The following is a 13,172-nucleotide window of genomic DNA, read 5'->3' on the forward strand; positions in this document are numbered from 1 at the left end:
CAGAAACCCCATGATATGTTTGCCTTAGGGTCACTTTAAGTCAGGAACAACGTGAAGGCACAGAATAACAAAGTAAGCCTAATGAAATAACACTGAGGCTAACACACTGAGCAATTGTGACCAATAGAGGCAGTTTATACTATTTTTTTTTCCATCCCCTACTTAACCCAGCAATTGGTCTGCTTGTGAAATGGGAATAGTGCCTGGGATCCCAGGTGCAAGAAGTACAAATCCTCCCTCCAGCACAGCAGTGAGGGAAGGTCAGATGATGACAGCATCATTGCTCATGCTTAACATGCAGGCAATGTTTGGCACCCAGACCGGCTCATTCCTTTCACCCCAGCAGATGCTATGTGGAGGAGGATAGGGCAGGCAATGCCCCTTCAGTTCAACAATAGGCACATCAGTGAATGGGTCACAGGACTGGGGCTTAAGGAAATAAAATGCCCCTATCTCACAAGCATAACCATGACTGCCTGGTTGTTAATTGCATATACTTCACAGTAAAGCTTACAGCATTATAATTTGGGCATGAGTTTGTATGCATCACCCATTTCCATGATAAGCAGGAGAGCTGAGAACAAATTAGATATATGGCTCTTGGAAGTATATGAAAGGCAGAACCTTTAAAATCTTTGGTCCCAGTGAAGCGTTTGTGCCAGTTGGCATGGGGGAAATGGTTATACATTTTGGCTATCTTGCTGTCTTGCTTCTATTATGTGCTCTTTAAGATGTGTTGTGATACATTGCTACCAATGTGATCACTGGTTTACGTGATTAGCTTAAGACTGGCATTTTGCTGGATGTAGTTCCCTGCCCTTCTCTCTTTGTCCAACTCACAGCTCTTTCAAAGCATTCCAAATTTCTTCTTATTCTCACCAAACAATAAGGGAAATTCTGTTCAGCTACTTACCTGTTTTAATTTAATAAACTCTGAAGTACTGCCATTGTCCATGAGAAAGCTGGAAAAGAAACTGCTGAAATCCATCAACTGCTTGGCTATTGTTCCTTTCTTTCTCTTCTTTCTTTTTCTTTCTGGAACTAAAATGGGAGCTAACTGTTTAACTGGCAATAACAAAGCACAGCAAATAGGAAAGTACAGCAAATCGGTAAAACAGAGAGAGAGAAAGTTTTGTACATGATGAGGATCCTTTGACCTTCTCCTTTTTGTGCAGATTTCTATACTATGTGTGCAAGAAGCTGGCTCGCACAAGCAAGTGGCACCCCCCCCCCCCCATGAAAGTTATGTTGCCAGCTACAGAAGAGCAGGCCTGTTGTCAGTATACCCAGCATAGTGGAGTAAATGATCAGGCTCACCTTTGCTTACGAGGGCAGATGCTAGCATTACTCTTTAAAAAAAAAATAACTTTGTTTTTGCCTTAGAACACTGAAAGAAAGCACTGGGTGAAACAGCTACAGCAATGTTAGCATACCCTACATCCCTCTCACCAGATATGGGTTTCAGATTTCATATCAAACATCAGGCATGTTTTTGAGAGGTCACAATGAACTTTGGAACACTAGGAAGTTACGTGTGTGAGAAGGCATGCTGGCCCAGTCACATGTGGGAGAACTAAATGGTACTAAAAATAAAAGTTAAATGGGTTTGCTCTTCATTCTGTCCCTTCCACAGGCTTTTCCCATTTCCTCTTGCAATGGAGACAAAGGGATTCAAATCACAAAAGCAGTTAAAAACTATTTTCTACATCACTCCATGCTGTGTTTCTAGTCACCCTTCCTGTCCAACTATCTCAGGGTTGTTCCAGATCCAATCATTGTTTTTCACTCCAAAGTTAAAGCCATCAACCAATTTAGATCCTTTTGTCAGTTCCGTGAGAAACTCATCAAATCCTTTGAAATCGGATGTAATTATCCATCCCACACAGGGCCATTGCAAACACAGTTGATTCCCAGATTGGGTCTCTGTTCAACAGGCCAGAATTCCTCTCTACGTAACCCTCGGATGCTGTCTGAGCCTTGCTCCATTTTCTGTGGACCTATCTTCAGGATTATCAGCCCTTTCTAGTCTCTTGTTATCCAGCCTTCCATGCCTTTCTTTCTTTTAGCCTTGTATGGGTTTTAAGGTTGCAGTGGCTTTGTGTGTTTGCATGCACCTTTGCTCATATCTAAATAAAACCTTTTATGTTCACTAAACCCAGAGTTTCTCTGCAGATAGAACTGATATATATATAGGTGATGAGACCCCTAAAGTCTCTCCTTTTGAGCGAATAATGCCTCACAAATATCAAGGAGATGCTGGCACTATTGGTGGGGAAGCCATGTCTCTCCCACACACCTTTTAGGCTAACAGCAGCACCATCCTTATTACCCCAGAATGCCTAGGGCCCCAAGGCATTTAGGAAAAATAAACATGACGGCAGCTACTGTAACCTTCAGTATGTTCTCTTTTGAATGCTGGACTGAACATTACCTGGCCAACAAAGGTTACTAGATTGAGGGCAAAGTAGAGGCAGTGGGGGCAGGCAGTGGTGGATCCCCAGGTGCTCAGTACAAGTGTTGAGTGAAGCACTTCCAGCATCCACTCCTATCTTCATTTCCCAGGGGATGGCCAAGGTGGTAATGGGGGTCTTGCCTTGCTTAGCCCTTTTTGATAGCATGTGGAAACTCAGCTTCATGGATCAATGAGCTGAATTTTCACCTCTGAGAGCCTTCTTATACTGTACAAAGATCAAACAAAGTCCCAAAGGTATCCACAGATTTTCTACTGCTCTATAACATATATGTTACAGAATAAATGTCTAAAATTTATAAGGCAATCAACAGTCACAAATGGGACTAGTGATATTCCAGAAACTTTGTACCCAAATCACAAAAAATATTGAGGTAAGTAAAAGACTTACTTTTCTACTTTAAAAATATTAAATATATTGTGTTGTTGTTTGCCTTCAAGTTGTTTCCAATTTATAGCAACCATAAAACAAACCTGTTGCTGGGTTTTCTTGGCAAGTTTCTTCGAGGAGGGGGGTTGCCATTGCCATCCTCTGAGGCTGAATGACTGTTTGGACTTGCCCAAGGTCATTCAGTGGGTTTTCATGGCCGAGCGAGGATTCAAACCCTAATCTCCAGTGTCATAGTCCAATATTCAAACTACTACACCACAAATAAAATTGTTTTGTTTCCAATACAGGCATATCACAGTTAACAAAGCCTCAGACAAAGAAGATTCTTATTACAAGTTTTTTTTAATATCCACTCAGCCTTCATCACTTCTTGTCCTCTGTGTAGCTTTGAAGTTAGTTTGGAGGAGGGGCTTTGGCATCCATGGAATTGGAAGGATGGTGAAGGACATCTGAAACACAGACCATTGGTGCCTAGCACATCTGCAGTAAACAATATAAAAAAGCTTCAACTCGGAAAGAATGGGATTTTTCTCCAGCTGATTCTTGCAATCATGTGTGCCTGCCCACAACAAGCAGGGTAAACAGCAGCCTCCATGGAATCCCTTAGGATCTCTTACTGCATATGCATGAATAGCAAAACAAAAGGGGAAAGTGGATGAGGATGCCCTACCATCTCCAGCATATATATATATATATATAATTATTTTAAACGATCTCTAAATCTGGCCACTGAAATGGAAATCAGAACACAAGTGCCATCTGGGGAATGAAAGAAAAAAATCACCCAGATGCATTTTGAATTAGAAAGAAGCTTTCAGGAAGGTTTGATATATTTTTGTTTGCTCACACAAGACTTACATGACCTAGTTGTTTCATTTCACATATGCATATTGTTAGGTTTGAATAAAAAGTTTGCTGAAAACGTGTTGAACTCTTATTTGTGGAGTAGGAACCTATCTATTCTTTCTATGCCTCTGGTACCAAATTTTCTGTTAAAGAAATAATGCCTATGAACACTTCTACTTCACTAACTGAAGTGTATTAAATAAATAAGTATGGCGGGTTATAGACCGCCGCTTTGAGGCGGTCTGCCACTGCTGCCGCTTGCTCCGCGTGGGAGCTACAGCAGCCACACCGCGCGGCTCCCGCACGGAGCAAAAAAGAAGCTCCAAAATGGAGCTTCTTTCCGCGGCGCACTGATGACGTCGCGAAGCGCCAAGGGCGCATTCGTGACATCATTAAGTGCCGCACGACGTTCGGATGCCATGTAGAAGGGCCGGCGCCATATTGTACGGACAGAGTCCGTATTAGACCCAGGGGCATCTAGAAGAGACACCCCTTTTTTTAAAATGGGACGTCCTGCGGATGTCCCAAGTGCCGGTGTGTAACCAGCCTATAAATATTTCAAAGTGCATCTCTAAATACTCTTACCTAGGAATAAATCCCATTAAACAGAGAATTACTTCTGCACAGACAGAAGGATTGCAGTATTAATTTTATTTAAATTCTTACTTTCAAATATACTGTATCTAGTGTTAGAGATTAAACTGATAGCTGCTGTAAATTGTGATACTGAAATTTCAGTTTTTACCAGTTGCGAAAGGAAAACTAATATGAAAGCTGAAAATATAAATGTGCAGCATAGGTAATAAAGGGATGACTTACGGTACTATCTGGACCTAGTGAGAGACTTACAGCTTGCATTTCTTGAACAGAACACACACACATCCAAAAAAAATCCTTACAACAAACCTTTTTGGAAACTTAAAGGTGCTTTCAAAGCAATTATATGGGCCTGAACAGACAGGCCAAAATAAAGCTGTTTTGGGTCCCTTTGGAGGTATGCTGTTTAAATGCTGCATGCGTCCTAAGAGGCTGGAAGCCATGCCAAAGGACTGGAGTGTGGCTTTGGCATGGCTCCTGGCCTCTTAAGATGCATGTGTCATTTAACCAGAAGCTGTTTTATTTTGGTCTGTCTGTTCAAGCCCATATGTCATGTCCAAGACCTTGGGTATACCTTTAGGTCCTACCCAGTACCTTTGTGTCATCATGCAGAAATAAAAGTGATATATGGGCAAAACGTATGAGGCAAGATGCAATTCATCACAATTGTCATACCAACTGAACATGAAACAATAAGATGCAGGAGCCATATGGAAGTGTCTATGGTCCAAAACACACTGCAGAAATAATCCCGTTTGAGACCACTTGAACTGCCCTGGCTTAGTGTTAGGGAATCCTGGGAATTGTAGAGCTCTTTGATAGAGAAGGCTAAATGTCTCACAAAACAACTGTTCCCAGAATTCTGTAGCATTCAGCCAGGGCAGTTCAAGTGGTCTCAAAGTGGATTATTACTGCAGTGTGTTTTGGACCTAGATCTGTAGAAGGCTTAAAGAGACTCAGTCTATACCAGACAGTCCAGCACCCCATCTGCATTTATTTTAAAAAGAGGCAGGAATTCACCACACATCTGGCCTGAAAGAAGATGAGAGAACTAGCCAGAAAACACTGAAATTGGCTGGCAAAAGCTCTGGGTATATAAAAAGGGATGTAAGCAATATTGCAATACCAGATTAAATGGCTAATATGAAAGCAACCTATCTCTGCTTTTGGACAGATAGCCAAGGATCATTTATCAAGAGTAACTTGTGCAATCCCATGATTTCAAACACCTATCAAAATGAATCATAATCATATGAATCATTGTTTTATTCACTGACTGAATCATAATTCTCTACACTGTAATCTTTTTAGTGCTTTACTGGAGATTCCACCCACTTGTGATCTAGCTACTTTTTAGATATTTCAGGATCTCTTTATCTCTTCCTTTTATTCATTATTTATCTGTTTCAAGTTATTTTTTGCACAGATTAGCATCAACTCATGACAGCCTATCTTTAACGGACTGTTTTTATCATTCTCCCAGCTATGGTGCCTCTTCTTGTCCACCTATAAGTTTCCCTTTCTTCAAATACCTCTTAGTATGGCAAATAACCTGGCTTTCTTGCTGTATCCAACTCCCTGAAACACGAGGCTAACGTTTAGAGGACAAAACTGCAGGTGGTAGAATCGGGACACTGACACTATAGCCCAGAATCCTTTTGATGCAGAGAATCAGGCGATCCCAGAAGACCAGTCTTGTGTCACTAGATTGGTTGCCAAATTTACAGCACTCCCTATGGCTAGGACACCTGTTGATATGGAAATGTCCATGTTAGTTCCCATGTCACTGTCCAGCACACGTATTTATCTAGCCCCTGTCTGTTCCAGATGTAAACACGCAGACTTCAATGCCTAACACTTGGCTGGGGTACAGTTTTGTTCCATATTAGCTGTAAGCCAAGCCATCAGCAGAATATGGCAGTTCTTAGCCAGAGAATGTTAGAGAAGGAAATTAATAACTATCTGCACCCAAACTGAAAGTGCAAAGACAGTTTTATTTCATGGCTTTGTTTCAGCAAGTACATTAAGCCACCCCTAAGTAGAAGAAACAGAGACTACCAAATTTATTTAACTGCCTAGATTAATTCCATTTTAATTTTTCCATTAACCACTTAATTTGTTTTAAATTTGGCATCCCACAGTAATAACTCCTTTCAAATATTGACAGATAGGAAAGTAAATGCCACTCAGCCTTGTACATCTGTTTTTCAGCCAACTTTCTCAAGATAGAGGGAGTGTTATCATAATTTATTTATATATCAATAGAAGTCCTGGTTTTATGATCAGTTGTCCACATCCAACCATTTAGAATATAATGATAAGATCTCCACTAAATCAGTGCCTTTGTTTGTTAACAGTTGAACATTCCTAGCTAAAACTTTATGATGCATGAGCTGGAGAGAAGGAAATAAAGTCTTCCTCATAAAACATGCTTCAGAGTCCAAAGGGCAAAAGAAATGAAGTGGGAATATTTTTGGTTTAAATTACTAAGGTTTTCACACAATGTTGAGTGAGCCTGTGTTTAAGAACTCGATTGCCTGCATTTTAGAAATTAAGGGTAGGCCACTTGAAGTACTAAAAGAGAGCCCTAAAATAGACTGTGGGTTAAAACAAATTAGCCTTTTCTCCAACTTTGCTCCACCTCAGAGCCACTCCAAACATGATGCTATGAAAATCATTTCCACACAGGGAAGAACACGAAAACTGAGTGTACATAGCCTTATGTGGCAGCAATACTTAAGTAGCTACTGATTGTATAACTGGGATTGTATAAACACTGGGAAGCTATCATTTGTCCCAGCTTCTTTGCAGGGTTGGCTATGCGGCAAAATAAGGGAAACAGCTGATTCCGGATGCCTTGAGAGGGCAGTAAAATGTTAGTTATTTAATTTATTATTGATGGATTTTTACTGCCAGGGAGTGGGAAGGAGCTTGTGGGTATCTCTCTCTCTCTCTCTCTCTCTCTCTCTCTCTCTCTGGTTCTGTAGTAATGAACTGCTGCTCTGTGTTATCCAGGAAAACAACTTCAGCAGGTCTTGTGTAAATCTTTATATGCAAATGAAAAAATACAAATTGCTTATTATTTATATTCCTGTTGTAGCATGTGCGTATATATGTGTGTGTGTGTGTATTTTAGAAGTGTTAGCTCTTATGAGGAAAGTTGAGGAAATAGATTTTAATAATATCTGGAAACCACACCCTATAAAAAGTGGCTTAGGGAGCTGGGTATGTTTAGGGAAGCGAAGGTTAAGAGATGACATGACAGCTATGTTTAAATATTTGAAAGGATATCATATGGAAGAAGAAGCAAGTTTATTTTCTGCTACTCCAGAAACTAGGACATGGAGCAACAGACTCGAACTACAGGAAAAGAGATTCCACCTCAACATTAGGAAGAACTTTCTGATGATAAGAGCTCTCAACAGTGTGCTGCCTCAGAGTGTGGTGGAGTCTCCTTCTTTGAAGGTTTTCAGAGGCTGGATGGCCATCAGGGTGTTTTGATTGTGCCTTCCTGCATGTCTGGGAGTTGGACTGGATGACCCATTTCATCCATAATAATATTGATTAATATTATTATATATAATAATAATATTATATATTTAATATAATGTATAATATTATTATATATAATATAATATAATATAATATAATATAATATAATATAATATAAATATTGACATAATAATATCCATAATAATATTGACTAATTGACATCCCACTCTATCCTATGGATTAAACATGGCTTTTAACAATTGTTCTAAGTGTTAACAGGTCTGTGTCCAACAGGTTCAAAATGTAAAGACAGTCCTCCCCAGACTGGTGACCTCCAGATATTCTGGACTCCAACTCCCATTATTACTGAGTATTGGCATTCCTACCTAGAGCAGATAAGAACTGGACTCTAAAATTTCTGGAGGGCACCAGACTGGGGAGAGCTGAAGTAAGACAGTCAAATGGTGTGGTTGCCAAAAGGGGGCAAATGAAATAAAAATGATATTGTAACAAACTAACTTTTTTTAAAAAAAAGTCAAAGCATCAATTTCATAGCATTAATAACCAGCAAGCAACTAATCCAAAAGCAACCCAAAACATGTGCTAAGGAGTCCTGATGACACCGTGGTTAAATGTCAGTACTGCAGTAAAAACATTGTGAGTTTGATCCCGCAGGGCTCCGTGATGACTCAGCCTTCCATCCTTTCATAGGTCAGTAAAATGAGTACCCAGCTTGTTGGGGCCAATTGGCTAACATATTGTAAACCTACTTAAAGAGTGCTTAGCACTACAAATCAGTGTAGAAACGTAAGTGCTATTGCTAAAATGTAAGTGCTAAATGCCTACTTGTCAAAGACATGCTGCCAAGTTAAGTGGGACTACTGACAGTTTAGCTCTACTCAGGAGGTAAATGGATTATCACTGCTAGTCCCTGGAATTCTCTTTCTTTCCAACAAAGTGAAGTCACCTAGATGGCCAACAGAGTTCAGTATTTCTTGCCAAAACCTCGGGATTGCTCCATTATGCACAGTGAGGATGAGTGGGTACAATGCCATATTGTGCCAAACCTGATTCAGATCTCCATTTAGACAAACTCACTGGGTGGCAACCTTGGAGCAGTTTTTGTTGTCCTGCCACCACATGAAAAAAATACTATTCTATCTTACATTCTGGTTTCTAACCACAGAAGGATTGTAAAAACATGATTTAAATGCTATATAATATTGCAGCTCTCTTATGTAGAACTCCAAAAGTTCTCTGGCTTCCAGATGGGTAGTTTTATCATTTGAGACCAAAATGAGTCTCAGCCACTATGCTTCGAAAGTAATGACAGAGAGTGTGTGTGTGTGTGTGTGTGTGTGTGTGTGTGTGTGTGTGAATGCATGCACATATACACAGACATGCAATAACTATATACAACCTAAGCTCTACAGCTCAGTTGTGATACTCATGCACTATTATAAAGTGCAGAAGAATAAGATTTGGATTTATGTCCAGAGATGTATCAGAAGCACACTCCCAGTTATGCAACATAACAGGTATATATTAAGCTCCCACAGTGGACTGTAAAAGAGACATAAATTTACATTAGGAGGACCACACTCCCTATACCCCTTACTTATAGAGTGCTGGTGTAATTTATCAGTATTGTGCTCTGTGTTAATCCTTAGCCTACAGTGAAATTTCCATTGAATTATCCCAAAAGGTTTGAACACTGGACTAACTCTGGAGATCAGGGTTCAATTCCCCACTGAGCCATGGAAACCCTCTGGGTGATCTTGGGTGAGTCACACATTCCCAACCGCAGAAAACCCTGTGATAAGTTAGCCTTTGGGTTGCCATAAGTCAGAAATGACTTGAAGGCACACAACAACCACAACAACAACAACAACAGTGCACCAACATGATTATTGATCCAGCATGCACTCTCTAAGTGGAAGATTTTGAGTGCGTTCTATAATAATTAAGATTTTTGTTGTTGTTGTTTTACAACATAAGCGCTATAGCAATGTGGAAAAGCAGATGTAGTGTTGTTCTTCAGACTGGTTGGCATCATTATGCGGGGGCGGAATTATTCTCTTGTGAACTACAATAATTGAGCATTTAACAGGACGAAGGTTTTTTTGTACTCTTAGGGTTTTCCCCAGATAGAGCCAAGAAGGTCTGACTACTTTCAAGTGCACACTTTGTTTGGACACCTGTCATCAAACTTTTCATTAGAAGTATATCTAGATTGCAGCTATCTGCTGATATAATTTTCTAAAGGGACATTTGAATCTACCTGGTAAGAATACAATGGAGTCAGAAAGGAAAAGCATTAAAGTGCAGTCGTGTTGCTGTAGCTGCAATTTCCTAGATTTGTTATCTACATATTGGGTCTCTAAATTATCTCCACAGTTCTCAACGACACCCTCTGCAGAATTAATGAGGCTCTGTTTAACCTGCAAATCTTGAAGCTAGGAGAAAAAGAAATGGGGAAAGAGAGGGGGGGTTATATTTTCACAGCCAAAATAGGAGTTCATAAATTTTCCTCAAACTGCTTCATGTTTATAATTTACATATCAGGCACATTGGCTCAAGTTGCTATAGAGATGTGAATTTCTGTACGTATGGAGTAGGTCAATAAAGCTAGGTGGCTGAAGTGTTTGATAATTTCATAATTGTCTAGATTTTTTTTATGATCAGCCATGTATTACTGTATAATAACAGCCCTCTTTCAGGGCCATTAAGATGAAATGTGCCTGCCCTGGAAATGCAGTCAGGGTATGAAAAAGCATAATCTGCAAACTTTGGTGGGCAAGTTCTGTCTTTCTCTTTCTCTCTCATTTAAAAATCTATAGCAAATGTCTCTCCTTTTTCCTCAATAACAGTTAAATGTTAAGATATATACAACCCTTCATTAAGAATATTTCTTTTAGGAAATTGCCAAGAAGAAAAATTCATGTTTTCTTATTCTTTTATCAACAGTGCCAGCTGTTCCTCTGTCGTGGGACAGAACTCTATATGCCACTTAATGACCTGGTGCTTCAAATATTGTGGAGGACACAATTATTTTAGCAGTAAGATTAAATTATCTGTTCATCTTATTTCTTTCAGTGTAAGAGGAAGGGGTACCATCTTCTTCACCTCAGGGAGCAAAATATTTTGGTTCAGCTCTGTCAGCTGATATCATCAACCTCTCATCTCATAGCAATCCCGGCATCGAAAAATCTTCTTCTGCAGCTTGTCGGAATTCCATGATAGGCACACCAGGCAGACAAACCCATGTGAAAATGCTATATCTACCTCCACAGACAAATATTGAAGGACAGAAGTTTGTACTTTTCCAGCAGAATAATTTGAAAATTGATCTGAGGCCAGCAGCACTTTGTCTTAACAATTGGCACTTGAAAGGGGAAAAAAACATAGTTGCACACAATTGTCAAAATGCTATGTTTCTCAGTCATACTCCCAGATCTGAGAAGGGCATAAAGAGCTCTCCACTACGTACTGTCATTAAGGCACTAAGTTGTAAAGTGGACAATTATCCAGAAAACACATATCTGAAAGAATAATCTGGCACTACTAATGAAGAAGGCTGTTAGCAAAAAAAGTGAGAAAAAAGAAAAAGAAAAGCTGTTAAAAACCCAGTTGTTGGAGGGCTAAACATTGCCTTTTTTTTTTCTTTAACATGTAAATACTTTTCTTTCCCAAGAATAATTGAGCTTTCAGTTCCAGTGATTTATGAGAAATACTTGAGGACATTCTGCTAACATCTATCTTTGTCTTGAAAAAACACCTTTGCTAGGTTTACTAACATGCATGGTTAAATCTTCTGAAAAGACTTCTTTGAAAAGACTTTGGATTGTTTAAAGGGTTTCGAATGTCCTCACAATCACCACCATCAGGTTATCCAGAATGAAACATAGAGGTGAGTACATAGAATTCTTTTTGCAGGTATCGTGACAGAGCTTAATGAAACCCAGCAGCCAAAGCCTGGAATTCTTCCTACTCCATCTTTCTATTTTAGGCTTGCTGTCAGCTACTGACATTTGGATTTTGAATTGCCCCTGTATCTGGCAGCCAAGGTGGTCTCTTCAAATAAAAGACAGATTTGATGGGTAGCTGAGAGTACAGTGGGAAGTCAATGATACCTCCCCTTACAAAGATTAAATATTTCAATATATTCTTATTCAAAATGTATGAGGACATTATTGAAAATGTTGCTTACCAAGGATACTTCTGGCTGACTCCTGTTTCTAGGATTAGGTGTGCTGTTTCAGTGTTTCTCATCACAGCTGTCCAGATTTGCAGAGTTAAAGTGAGAGGTCCCTTTTCAGTCCACATGGCTGATCAGGACAAAAATGGAAGAAACAAACATCAGTTGTGCAACATGAATGATAGTTTCTTTAAAACTAGGTGTCTTATAAATATGCTTAATAATCTAAGGCTTTAATATCACTATACATTTTATCTAAAGAAATGGATCAATATCCATCAAAGTTTATGCTAAAATTCAAAAAGTTAGACTTAAAGGTGACTCCCCCTCCGTGTTTCCTTTTTTATGTTATATTTCCCCTGATACTGTCTACACCCTCAGTCTGAACCAGCTGAGTTGTATTATTTATTTCACATTACTTCTGAAAGATTGGGTAAATGTGTCATAACCTTCAAAAGGGCATCTGATTTTGCTATCTGAGGGACAAGGTCTACAGTTCAGTCATCATTCCCACTTGCCCAAAGATTGACCAGACATACAGCTAAATCAATGTTACTCTTCATTGAATAGGACACTTAGTGAAGGCAAATAATTCAGTCAGTGACCCACAAGGGCCATGATGCCACCAGAATCCCTGTTGAAGACATCATTGCCCAGGTGGAATCCGCACTCCACCATCTCCCAAAGGAGGAAGCAGAAGAAATAAGAGGGGAAACAGCAAGGATTCTGCACAAGGCAAAACCACCTCCCAGCAACATAACCAAAAAAAGGAAGAAAAGCCATCAAGGAACTCAGTTCATATGCGGAAATCATCATTCTCCCAGCAACAAAGGCAATGCCACAGTAATCATGGATACAGAACAATACAAACAAAAAATCAAGGAACCTCTGAATCCTACAATATACATAAAGCTGAAACAAGACCCAACCAGCAAAATCATCAGAAAAACGAACACCCTGATCAAAAACTCCTCAGTTCAGCCAACCACAAGACAAAGGCCTGTTACAGACTGCCAAAATAAAGCTGCTTCGGGTCTCTTTGGAGGTATGCTGTTTAAATGATGCATGGGTCCTAAGAATCCAGAAGCTGCACCAAAGCTGCACTCCAGTGCTTAGGAATGGAGTGCGGCTTTGGCGCGACCTCCGGACTCTTAGGACCCATGCATCATTTAAATAGC

At 39.7% G+C, this 13,172-nt stretch overlaps 1 long non-coding RNA gene across 1 annotated transcript in view; it reads right to left on the bottom strand.

The window, feature by feature from the left end:
- Nucleotides 1–915: 915 nt before the first annotated feature.
- The window catches only part of LOC121925087, a 32,199-nt gene continuing 19,942 nt past the window's right edge, over nucleotides 916–13,172 (bottom strand). Inside the window, exons 2-3 of the long non-coding RNA XR_006102797.1 lie at nucleotides 12,007–12,124; nucleotides 916–1,041 (exon numbers count right to left, since the gene is read on the bottom strand). This is a non-coding gene — a long non-coding RNA (uncharacterized LOC121925087). The remainder of the gene's footprint in view (nucleotides 1,042–12,006; nucleotides 12,125–13,172) is intronic.

Source organism: Sceloporus undulatus, chromosome 3, assembly GCF_019175285.1.
Source record: "Sceloporus undulatus isolate JIND9_A2432 ecotype Alabama chromosome 3, SceUnd_v1.1, whole genome shotgun sequence".
NCBI classification, from domain to species: domain Eukaryota; kingdom Metazoa; phylum Chordata; class Lepidosauria; order Squamata; family Phrynosomatidae; genus Sceloporus; species Sceloporus undulatus.